Source organism: Macaca fascicularis, chromosome Y, assembly GCF_037993035.2.
Source record: "Macaca fascicularis isolate 582-1 chromosome Y, T2T-MFA8v1.1".
Lineage (NCBI taxonomy): Eukaryota > Metazoa > Chordata > Mammalia > Primates > Cercopithecidae > Macaca > Macaca fascicularis.
This window is the reverse complement of record NC_132903.1, coordinates 6,495,487-6,509,091: the sequence shown is the minus strand read 5'-3', so window position 1 is coordinate 6,509,091 and position 13,605 is coordinate 6,495,487. Positions and strand designations below refer to the sequence as shown.

The 13,605-nt window shown below is 38.4% G+C and overlaps 1 protein-coding gene across 12 annotated transcripts in view; it reads right to left on the bottom strand.

Moving 5' to 3' along the window:
• Window positions 1–13,605, bottom strand: part of LOC141409544 (neuroligin-4, X-linked-like) — a 322,452-nt gene that overhangs the window by 241,559 nt on the left and 67,288 nt on the right. Inside the window, exon 1 of one of the 12 annotated variants that reach the window (XM_074030592.1) lies at window positions 8,405–8,595. The exons of the other annotated variants lie outside the window; for them this stretch is intronic. The gene's annotated coding sequence lies outside the window, so the exon portion shown is untranslated. Of the gene's footprint in view, window positions 1–8,404; window positions 8,596–13,605 lie in introns of those variants that run through there. 12 annotated transcript variants of the gene reach the window in all.

Genomic DNA, 13,605 nt, shown 5'->3' with positions numbered 1-13,605 from the left:
CTTGTAATTCAGATAAACCTGTATCCTGGGATGCTATCTGTGTGAACCAAGGGAAGCAAGCCAACCTCTGCAGACTGCTTAAAAAGGTAAAATAGTGTGTCCCACCTGCTTCATGAAATTGTGCAGAGCAGGAAGGGAGCACATATAGGCAAAGGCTGAAGAGCACAGAAGATACCGTCAATGTAGACAACATGCTGCCACGTTCAACACAGACCTGCCAGAAAGACTTCTGGGTGCAGGGACACAAGTTGCTATTAGCTTATTGTTAGTATCAAAAAGGATGGCCGCAGGTCATTGAAATTCTTTAGGCCTCACCTTACCAATCTACTCTTTGACATTTTACATACTATCTAATTTAATCCCACATAGTTATAAATAACTTGGTATTACACACTATCCCAGGTTGGGATTAAATGAGATAGTATGTAACCTCAAAGTATTGCACAGTCACTGAAACAGATAGCTCAAGTGGAATTCAGTGGAAAGTTGTGTTCCCAGGTTTATAAAGTCAGTTTCATAAGGAATTCTAGCCCATGCCTTAAATTCTCAAACTCTATGTGAGTGAGACTATGAGTCACATATTTGTTATACCTGACCCAGTTGTATGGTCAAATCCCTCCCCTGTCTAAATCTATAACCCACAAGGTCCTGATGGGTAGTAAATGATTATAAACTAGCAGCACACAAAGAAGATAGACCCAAGGGCACCTGTACAGTTCCTAAATCTAAGTTAGGCATTCACAATATTCCTAGGTTGAGAGCTATCTTTTTTTATTCCCTCATTTTTTGAAATTTAGCAAATTTGCAAAAAAATGCTATAATCTGAAGTCCAGCATTACAGCATATCAGCACAAATGACAATATGAACCACATGATTCTTTGTTGTGGAGATGCTGCCTCTACATTGTATGGTATTTTGCAGCATCCCCAGTTTCTACTCACTAGATGATGGTGGCCCCTGCACCTCCTACCCAGTTTTAACTACGGAAAATGTCTTCGGACAGTGATAAATGACCCCTGGTGGTCAAAACCACCCACAAGTGAGCATTACTGGTCTAAGCCATCAAGCATAAAATGATAGTGACCGTGCAAGTGATTAAGTATCTGTAGGTACATTTAGAGAATATAATTAGTGCTGCCAGGTATGTGTGTGTGTGTATGTATATGAGTGTGTGTGAAAATATACTAAGATGGAAGATTAGAGAGGATCTGGTGGTATGACCAAATACGAACAGCTCTGTTCTGCAGTTTCCAGTGAGGAAATCAGAAAGCAGGTGATTTCTGCATTTCCAACTGAGGTACTCAGTTCATCTCATTGGAACCGGTTAGATAGTGGATGCATCCCACGGAGGGTGAGAAGAAGCAGAATGGGGCACTGACTCACCCTGGAAGTGCAAGAGGTCAGGTACCTCCCTCCCCAGCAAAGGGAAACCATGAGGGACTGTGATATGCAGCCCAGATACTACACTTTTCCCACGGTTTTTGCAACCCACAGACCAGGAAATTCCCTCAGTGCCTATACCACCAAGGCCCTTGGTTTCAAGCACAAAACTGGTAAGCCATTTGGGCCAACACCAAGCTAGCTGCAGCAGATTTTCTTCATAACCCAGTGAGACAGAACCATTCACTCCTCTGGAATGAGGGCTGAAGCCAGGGAGCCAAGTGGTCTTGTTCAGCAGTTTCCACCCTGATGGTACACAGCAAGCTAAGATCCAATGACCTGAAATTATTGCTGGCAGCACACTACTCTGAAGTTCATCTGAGACACTCAAGCTTGGTTGAGGGAGGGTCATTTGCCATTACTGAGGCTCCAGGAGGAGGTTTTTCCCTTACAAATTAGAAAAGGCAGTCTGGAATTGCGGTAGAACCCACCACAGTGCAGCAAAGCATCTGTGGCCAGACTGCCTCTCTAGATTCCTCCTCACTGGGCAGGGTATGTCTGAAAGAAAAGCAGCAGCACCAGTCAGGGACTTATAGATAAAACACCCAGCTCCCTGAAACAGAGCACCTAGGGAAAACCGCAGCTTCAGATATAGCTTCAGCAGAATTAAACTGCTCTGAGGAGAGCAGTGGATCTCCAGGCACAGCGCATGAGCTATGCTAAGGAAGAGACTGCCTCCTCAGTTGGTTCCCTGACCCCCTTGCCTACTGACTGGGAGACACCTCCCAGGAGGGGTCAACATTTTATACAGGAGAGCTCCAGCTGGCATCTGGCATGTGGCCCAATGAAATGAAGCTTCTAGAGGAAGAAGTAGGCAGAAATCTTTGCTGCTCTGCAGCCTCTGCTAGTGATATTCAGGCAAACAGTGTCTGGAGAGGATCTGCAGCAGACCAGCAGAAGATGAGCCTGACTGTTAAAAGGAAACTAACAAACAGAAAGGAATAACATCAATGTCAACAAAAAGGATGCCCACACAAAGCCTCCAGTCAAACGTTATCAGTATCAACAATCAAAGGTAGATAAATTCATGAAGATGAGGAAAAACTAATGCCAAAATGCTAAAACAAACAAACAAACAAAAAAAAAACAAAAAAAACCCAGAATGCTTCTTCTCCTCCAAAGGATCACAACTCCTCACTAGCACTGGCCCAAAACTGGATGGAGAAAGTTTGATGAATTGACAGAAGTGGGCTTCAGAAGGTGGGTAATAAAAACTCCTCTGAGCTAAGGGAACATGTTCTAATACATTCAAGGAAGGTAAGAACCTTGATAAACATTTTCAGGAATTGCTAAGTAGAATAACCACTTTAGAGAAGAATGTAGATGACATGATGGAGCTGAAAAGCACAGTATGAAAACTTCATGAAGCGTACACAAGTATCAATGACCAAATCAATCTAGAGGAAGAAAGGACATCAGATATTGAAGATCAACTTAATGAAATAATGTGTGAAGACTAGACTAGAGGAAAAAGAATGAAAATGAATGAAAAAAGGCTCCAAGAAGTGACGAGGAGGATGGGACCAAGTTGGAAAACACTCCTTAGGATATTATCCAGAGGAACTTCCCCAACCTAGCAAGTCCTGCCAACATTCAAATTCAGAAAATGCAGAGAATACCACAAAGATACTCCTTGAGAAGAACATTCCTAGACATGTAATAGTCAGATTCACCAAGGTTGTAATGAACGAAAAAAGGTAAAGCAGCCAGAGAGAAAGATCAGGTTACCTACAAAGAGAAGCCCACCAGACTAACAGTGGATATCTCTCCAGAAACTCTACAAGCCAGAAGAGAGTGGGGGCCAACATTCAACATTCTTAAAGAAAAAATATATCAACCCAGAATTTCACATCCAGCCAAACTAAGCTTCATAATTGAAGGAGAAATAAAATCCTTTACTGAGGAGCAAATGTTGAGGGATTTTTCTGCCTTTAAGAGCTCCTGAGGGATGTACTAAATATGGAGGGGAAAACGATACCAGCCACTGTAAAAACTACCAAAATGTAAAGACCAATGACTCTACAAAGAAATAGCATCAACCAATGTGCAAAATAATCAGCTAGCATCATAATGACAGGATCAAATTCACACATAACAATACTAAAATTACATGTAAATGGGCTAAATGCCCCAATTAAAAGACACAGACTGGCAAATTGAATAAAGGGTCAAGATCCTTTGGTGTGTTGTATTTAGGAGAGCCATCTGATGGGCAAAGTAAAATATAGGCTCAAAATAAAGGAATGAAGGCATATTTACCAAGCAAACAGAAAGCAAAGAAGGAGTTGTAATTCTAGCCTCTGATTAAACAGACTTTAAGCCAACAGAGATCAAAAGAGACAAAGAAGGGCATTAAATAATGGTAAATGGATAAATCAACAAGAAGATCTAACTATCATAAATATGTATGCATCCAATACAGGAGCACCCAGATTCATAAAGCAAGTTCTTAGAGACCTACAAAGAGACTTAAGTATACTCAAACACAATAATAGTGGGAGATTTTACCACAACACTCCCAATATTAGATCAATGAGACAAAAAATTAACATATATATTCAGGACTTGAACTCAGCTCCAGGCTAAGCAGACCTAAGAGACATCTACGGAACTCTCCACCCCAAATCAACAGAATATACATTTCTCTCGGCATCACATCATACTTACTCTAAAATGGACCAAAAATTTGGAAGTAACACTCCTCAGCAAATGCAAAAGAATGAAAATCATAACAAACAGTCTCTCAGACCACAGTGCAATCAAATTCAACCCAGGATTAAGAAACGCACTCAAACCCACACAACTACATGGAAACTGACAACCTGCTCCTGAATGACTACTGAGTAAATAAGGAAATTAAGGCTGAAATAAATCAGTTATTTGAAACTAATAAGAACAAAGACACAAAGTACCAGAATCTCTGAGATACATTTAAAGCACTGTTTAGATGGAAATTTAGAGCACTAAATGCCTACAGGAGAAAGCAGGAAAGATGTAAAATGAATACCCTAACATCGCAATTACAAGAACTATTGAAGCAAGAGCAAACAAATTTAAAACCTAGCAGAAGACAAGAAAGAACTAAGATTAGAGCAGAACTGAAGAAGATAAAGACATAAAAACCCTTCAAAAAAAAAAATCAATGAATCCAAAAGCTGATTTGTGGAAAAGATGAACAAAATAGATGTATTGCTAGCCAAACTAATAAAAGAGAAAATATCAAATAGACACAATAAAAAATGTTAAAGAGGATATCACCACTGATCCCATAGAAATGCAGACTACCAACAGAGAATACTATAAACACCTCTACAGAAAAAATCTAGAAAATCTAGAAGAAATAGGTACATTCCTGGACACAATACACTCCCCAAGAATAAACCAGGATGAAGCTGAATCCCTGAACAGACCAATAATATGTTCTGAAATTGAGGCAGTAATTAATAGACTACCAAGTTTAAAAAGCCCATGACCAGACAGATTCACAGGTGAATTCTACCAGCGATACAGAGGAGCTGGTACCATTTCTTCTGAAATGATTCCAAACAATAGAAAAACAGGGACTCCTCCCTGACTCATTTTATGAGGCCAGCATCATCCTGATACTACAAACTGGCAAAGATACAACAGAAAAATAAAATACCAGGCAAATATCCCTGATGAACATTAGTGCAAAAATCCTCAATAAAATGCTGGCAAACCAAATCCAGCAAAACATCAAAATGCTTATCCACCACAATCCAGTCAGGCTCTGGTTCAACATATGCACATCAAGCAACATAATCCATAACATAAACAGAAACAATGACAAAAACCACGTGATTATCCCAATAGATGCAGAAAAGGCCTTCGATAAAATTTGACACACCTTCAGGCTAAAATAATAAACTAGGTATTGATGGAACATATCTCAAAATAATGAGTGCTATTTATGACAAACCATAACCAACCTCATAAGGAACGGGTAAAAGCTGGAAGCGTTCCCTTGGAAAACTGGCACAAACAAGGATGTCCTCTCACCACTCCTATTCACCATATAGTGTTGGAAGTTCTGGTCAGGGCAATGAGGCAAGAGAAAAGATAAGGGATATTAAAATAGTAAGAGGGAAAGTCAAATTGTCTCTGTTTCCAGATAACATAATTGAATATATAGAAAATCACATTGTCTCAGCCCCAAATCTTCTTAAGCTGATAACTAACTTCAGCAAAGTCTCAGGATACAAAATCAATGTGCAAAAATCACAAGCATTCCTATACACCAATAATAGATAATCAGAGACAAATCATGAGTGAACTACCATTCACAATTGCTACAAAGAGAATAAAATACCCAGGAAAACAACTTACAAGGCACATGAAGGTCCTCTTCACAGAGAACTATAAATCACTGCTCAAGAAAATAAGAAAGGACACAAACAAATGGAAAAACATTACATGCTCATGGATAGGAGGAATCAATATTGTGAAAATGGTCATAATGGTCAAAGTAATTTCTAAATTCAATGCTATTCCCATCATGCTAACAGTGACTTTCTTCACAGGATTTTAAAAAAAACAAAAACAAACAAACAAAAAACTACCATAAATTTCATATGGAAGCAAAAAAGAGTTTACATAGCCAACACAATCCTAAGCAAAAATAACAAATGTAGAGGCATCAAGCTACCTGACTTCAAACTACACTACAAGGGTACAGTAACCAGTACAGTGCGGTACTGGTAAGAAAACAGACATATAGACCAATGGAACAGAACAGATGCCTCAGAAATAACACACACACATCTACAACCATCTGAACTTCAACAAACCTGAAAAAAAAAAAAAAAAAGGCAGTAAAGAAAGGATGTCCTATTTAATAGGAAATGGGCTAGCCATATGCAGAAAATTAAAACTGAACCCTTTCCTTACACCTTACACAAAAGTTAACTCAATATGGATTAAAGACTTAAACATAAGACAACAAACCATAAAAACTCTAGGAGAAAACATAGGTCATATCATTCCGGACATAGGCATGGGCAAAGACTTCATGACTAAAACACCAAAAGCAATGGAAACAAGAACAAAACTGAAAAATGAGATCTAATTAAAGAGCTTCTGCACAGCAGAAGGAATTATCATCAGAATTAACAAGCAACTTACAGAATGGGAGAAAATTTTTGCAATCTATTCATCTGACAAAGGGATAACATCCATAATCTACAAGAAATTTAAACAAATTTACAAGAAAACAACCCCAGGAAAAAGTGAGCAAAATATATGAATAGATACTTCTCAAAAGAAGACATTTGTGCAGCCAATAAACATATGAAAGAAAGCTCATCAGCACTGGTCATTAGAGAAATGTAAATCAAAACCACAGTGAGAAGTGTGCCATTCTCATGCCAGTTAGAATGGCAATCATTGAAAGTCAGGAAACAACAGATATTGGAGACGTGGAGAAATAGGAACGATTTTACACTGTTGGTGGTAGTGTCAATTAATTTAACCATTGTAGAAGACAGTGTGGTGATTCCTCAAGGATCTACAACTGGAAATACCGTTTGACTGAGCAATCCCATTACTGAATATATACCCAAAGGATTATTAATCATTCTACTATAAAGACACATGTACATATATGTTTATTTCATTCCTATTTACAATTGCGAAGTCATGGAGCCAACCCCAATGCCCATCAATGATAGACTGTATTCAGAAAATGTGGCATACATGTACCGTGGAATACTATGCAGCCATAAATAATAATGAGTTTATGTCCTTTGTAGAGACATGGATGAAGCTGGAAATGATTATTCTCAGAAAACTAACAGAGGATCAGAAAAGCAAAAACTACATGTTCTCACTCATAAGTGAGACGTGAACAATGAAAACACATGGACATGGAGGAGTGGAACATCACATACTGGGGCTTCTTGGGGGATGGGGTGCAAGGGGAAAGATAGTATTAGAACAAGTACTGAATGCATGTGGGGCTTAAAATCTAGATGATGGGTTGAAAGATGCAGCAAACCACCATGGTACATGTATACCTATGTAACAAACATGCACATTCTGCACATATATCCCAGAACTTAATGTATAGTAAAAATAAATAATTAAATATTTTGGCAACTTGTAAATTTTTAGCACTACAAAAAATATTGATATTGGTACTATCGATACTTCTTACTGTTATCAATCAAATGTACATTATCATCATTAAAGAATCACTGTAAATTTAACCAGCCTACATTCTTGCTGGCAAAAAATTAAAAGATCTCCCATGTGAGTTTCACAAACTAAAAAGGATTTCACAAGAGATGAAATGTGGTTATTCACAGGTAAGTTGAGAGAGAAATTTTTAATTTTCCTAAGATAAAAAGGGATGCCACAAAATCATTTCTAAAATTTTTAATGGATAAAAAGTATTGATAACAAAGGTAAAAACTGTACCTTCACTGTATATTTATGTGTGTGTGTGTATGTGTGTGTGTGTGTGTGTGTATATATATATGCTTTGGGAATGAAGAAGGACTATATGGCATGTCTTCTCTGCAAGGACTGCATAAAAAATAATATCTCAGAATGGCATTTTTGACCAGTTTGTAACTTGATTCGGTATTTTAAATCATTTTCTGCAGGGAAATTATTGTGACTCAGGCTGTAATTACAGCAAGGCTTTCACTATTTAAACCTATGGTAATATAATGTTCAGAATAAAAACTGTAATAAATTTCTCCCCAAAGTATGAATTTCTCAAATTGAGATTGGTTTAATTTTAAGATAGATATTTAATTAAGGTGAGCCCTGATCACAGGTATTTTGGTATCTGGGCATTATCATGAATAAAATCACATCTCCTGGCTGTTTATGGCCTTGTCTTTCAAAGGCTTGGAATATATTAGAAAACAGGAAGATTTGCAGTTGCATTAAAAAAATAGGATAACTGAGAAAGAGCACCTTTCCCTGTGTTTTACTTACAGTCACACTGAACGTCTGGGCCCACTGAGATGTCTGCTGTCAGGAGGTTTCTGAGAACAAGGAGCACTTGAGACATTTGCTTCCATCTCACATTCATTATGTAGCATCCAGAAAACAAAAGCAACAGAATCTGATCCTTGCCCAAATTACTGAGCTTGAACAACAATCCTCCTACGCTCTTCACTAGGAAAGTCTAGAATAGCTATTCCCAGAACTATGCAAGATACAGACATCTCTGGCTTCCCTCTTCGTTTGTTTCTAGAGAAGACAACATATTAGGGTTCATGAGTGGGATGTGGCTTATCTTTTTTTCTGAAGCCCAAAGCTCTACGCTGTTACCCACACGAACACATGGCCATGAATGCAGGCGCGCACACACATGTCCTTCTTCCCTGCTCAACATGCATCCAACACCAGCAATCTGCCAATTCATCTATTTTTGTATGTGTAGATATTTTAATATTCTCCTCTTTATTTCCTGTTCTTTATAAAGGAGATTACAATCCAATTTGTCTTTCGTCATATCTTAAGAGTTCTTTGCAGTCATTTATGCAGTTTCTATTAAATTTAAAAATCAAATCTCATTTAAAAATCCACCATTTTGCACCAGAGAAATGCGAAATGAAAACTCACACCAGTCAGAATGGCTATTTATAAAACATCGAAAACAACAGGTGTCTTTGAGGCTGCAGAGAAGGCTATATATACTGTTGGTGAGGATGTGAATTAGTTCAGCCATTGTGTAAAACAGTATGGAGATTTCTCAAGGAACTTAAGAGGAACTAGCATAGACCTAGCAATCCCTTTAATGTTTTTTTACATATATATAAAGGAAAACAAATTGTTCTAACAAAAAGACAAATGCACATGTATGCTAATTATGGTACTATTCACAATAGCAGACATGGAATCAACCTAAGTGCCCCCGAATGGTGGTTTGAATAAAGAATATTCTGTGGCATACATACAACAGAATACTATTCAGCCATAAAAACAAACAAAATCATGTCCTCTGCAGGAATATGGATGCAGCTGGAAGTCATTATCCTAAGCAAATTAATTCAGAAACAAAAAATTAAATGCCACAAGTTCTCACTTATAAGTCAAAACTAAACACTGGGTATTCATGGACATAAAGCAATAACAGAAACTTGGGACTACTAAATGGGGGTGACAGAGAGAGGGAAAGGTGGAAAAACTATCTATTGTGTACTATGTTCCAAACGTGTATGACAGATCAACTGTACTTCAAACCTCAGCACCATCCAATACACCCAGAGAAAAAAACTTATACTCATACCCCATAATCAAAAAAAGTTGAAATTATAAAAACTTGTCACATAAATATTGAATATGTTCAAGGTAAAAAATAAATAAATAAAATGTTATTGGAATACACACAAAAAATGAACCACCTTGAACCATTATCTTTACTATATATTAAGCAATTGGAGAGTAAAAATGTGGCCAGGCATGGTGGCACATACCTGTAATGCCAGGTAATTGGGAGTCTGAGCCACAAACATCACTTGCCCAGGAGTTTGAGTTTAGGCTAGGCAATGTAGCAAGGCCTCAACTCTTAAAAAGAGAAAGAAGACACCAAACATATTATCTTCAAGATGGTCTTGCACCATATCACAGCTTAACGTATCAATTCCATCATCTCTCTCTCCATTTCTGTTATTCCACTGAAGTTTAATAGGTCAGAAACATGCATGAGCCATAATGGTAGAAACCAGAATTTTCAGCAGAGGACCTAGCAGAACCCAAACTAAACCCAAAGGTAGAGTTAATTGTTTATATGTTACCAAGACTGATTGAATAGGAGGATATTCCATAGATAGGAAGGCCAAATATATCATTAGGAATAGAGCATACATCTTTCCAGAGAAAACTATGTAGACAGCAAAATCCTACACTGACCAAAGAAATAAGACAACACCAAAACATAGAAGTTGGCTTAGTCCTTTCAGGCTGCTGTATCAAAATACCATAGCCTGGGGTGGGTGGTGGGGGCTTATACACCACAGACATTCATTGCTTATCATTCTGGAGATAAGATAAAGGCATGGTAGATTCAGTGTATGGAAATCCAAAATCAAGGCATGGTAGATTCAGTGTATGGTAAGGGCCCGCTTCCTAGAAGGCTGACTTTTCCTTATGACTTTGGAAAAGGGGGAAGGAGAAAGTAATCTCCCTGCAGTATCTTTTAAAATGTCATTAATGCCATTCATGTGGCATCCACTCTCAATATCTCATTATCTCCAAAGTCCCTACCTCCTAGAACCATCACTTTGGGGTTACAATGTCAACATGTGGATTCTGGAAGGACATAAGTCTGTAGATCATAGAAGTATCCTTTAAAGATCATTATGCTTGATAAGGGCACATAGTTCATGCAACGAGGTAAAGAATGAGTTCCTGCCCACGAGGAGCTTACGTTTTCATGGTGGTATCTATCCCTACCTGTGATGCTTTCTTTCTTATTATTCATCATCTGCATATCTAAAGCTAGCACAAGCAAATAATAAAAGCTTGCTAATGCTTGATTTTCTGTGTCAAATGTTTTCCAAACACAATTTCTAAATCTAAATCAAATAATTTGCAGATTCTCTGGGCTTTGTGTTCATCTGTCTCACCAAACTCAAAGTCATATATACTCAAGGTCATGCAGGCATACACCTGTAGTGCTACCTGACAAAATGATGTGTTCCACCATGCCTGTAGTGCCAAAACTATCTTGTCTGCAAGAATACAGTCAGACAGATATCTTATGGTTCTCCTAAAAATCTCATTCTCCAATCCCCCAAACTGCTTCCACAATTTTGTTTTATATTTAGATAAGTAGATCACAACATTTTTAGTCGTTCAGCCTACACTCAAAGCCATCTGTGACGGTTGATTACTCCACCATAAATCCACATCAAGGAAGAAGTCCTCAGATCGACAAATAACATCAACATAGGACAAGAGACTCAATGCCATTCATTGTTGGTGAAATGCAGATGAAATAAAAAAAGGATTAATAAAAATTTGATACAATGATATCAAGTACTGAAGAAAGATCTGGAGCAACTAGAACTCCAGTGCAATCATGGTGAGCCTCTGTGCAACCCCACTGCAAAACAATTTTAAATCACATTGGAAAGGAGAAGATACAGAAGCCTATGGTGCAGGTAAACACACAAACACACATACACACATAAACACACATACACACATAAACACATCCATCCTCTATAGAGTTTCTTAAATATTTCCATCAGGAAATATGTATAGAAAAGTCCATTGCAGCCCTAATATTTTTTCTTCTACTTTCATTTTAAGTTCCAGGGTAAATCCTGAGGAAGTACATTTCTCTGAGAGGCAGGAAAGAGGGAGCAAACTCACATTGATACATAAAAACAGTGGAAATGCTCTCTTTCCCAGTCTGTCAGTGGGTACAATACTATGTATCTGATTATTTTTTACTCTTTAAAATTAATGTCTATGTATACGTTTTGATACAGTTTTGAAGCCTGCTATTATTTTATAATGAAAACTTAATCAAAAGATGCTCATCTGTTAGATTTTCTTACTCAATGACTTTATTTTCCCATGCACTACCAAAATATCTTGGATTTAAAAATTGAAGGGAAAATACATTTTTCCATGATTATACGACAAGTCCAAGGCAACAGACCCACATATTAGGCAGAAAAGCCCTGGGATCCTGCCAGCCATGGCCAGCAGCCAGGGAACTTGAGCCTGCTATAGCCCTGGTCACTAATTAGCCTAGTGCTCTCTGGCCCATCATACAGTGGCCTGAACTTCATCTCCTTCCACTGCAAAACAAGGGCTTGTGCCAGTGACCTCTTTTTTTTTAACCCCCTTTTTTGAGACCAAGTCTAGTTCAGTTACCAGGTTAAAGTGCAGTAGCTCGATTTCGGCTTACTGCAACCTCTGCCTCCCGGGTTCAAGCGATTCTCCTGCCTCAGCTGGGACTACAGTCACATAACACTATGCAGAGCTAATTTTCCTATTTTTGGTAGAGACAGCATTTCACCATGTTGGCCAGGATGGTCTCGATCTCTTGACTTCGTGATTCGCCCGCCTCGGCCTTCCAAAGTGCTGGGATTACAGGCATGAGCCACAGCACCCGGCAGTGCCAGTGACCTCTTAAGATGCTTTCACCACCAAGACGCTCTGACACCTCAGACTTAAGTGCAAAGCCGACTGTAGATGCAGCATAGAAGCCCAGTGGGAACAGAAAGTCCTTCACTTAAGTAGGAAGGCATAATGGAAGTGATGCAATCCCTACTGCAGAAAATAGCAATATTTAGTGTGCCAGAAACAGCGACAGTCAATGCAGCCTTCCAGCGTATCCTTTAAAAATATGTCTTCCAGGGCGGGGTGGCTCATGCCTGTAATTTCAGCACTTTGGGAGGCCTAGGCGGATGGATCATGAGGTGAGGTGTTCGAGACCAGACTGGCCAACATGGTGAAACCCTGTCTGTACTAAAAATACAAAAATTAGCTGGGCGCGGTGGTGCGCGCCTGTAATCCTAGCTATTTGGGATACTGAGGCAGGAAAAACGCTTGAACCCATGAGGCGGAGGTTGCATGGAGCCTAGACTGCCTCACTGAGCGAAGTCAGCCTTGGCCACGTCTCCCAAAAAAAAAAAAAAGGAAAAAAGAAAAATAGCCTTCCGGTTGCCTTCAGAGACACAGAGAGTAGAATAAAGGTTACCAGAGGCTGGGGAGGGTTATGGGAAGGATGGAGAAATGGGGATGGTTAATGGGCACAAAAATATAGTTAGAGACAATGAATAAGATCTAGCACTTCATACAACAATAGGATATCTGCAGTCAACACTAATTTACTGTATATTTTTAAATAACTGAAAGTATAAATAGAAACCTTGTAAAACAAATGAAAAATGCTTGAGGTGATGTGTGCCCCATTTATTTTAATGTGATTTTATACATGTATGCCTGTATCAACAGCTCATATAACCCACAAATACATATACCTACTAGGTACCTGTAAAAATAAAGTGTTTTCCAACACCACATAACCTATATTAGTAGGCTTTTCTTTACTTGAATTGCCACCAGATTTTTCTTTACTTGAATTGTACATGAGGATTTGAAATGAGTATTTACTTTTTCCTAGAATTCACTGTACTAATTGTACTGTACAAATAATCTTCCTTCTCCTC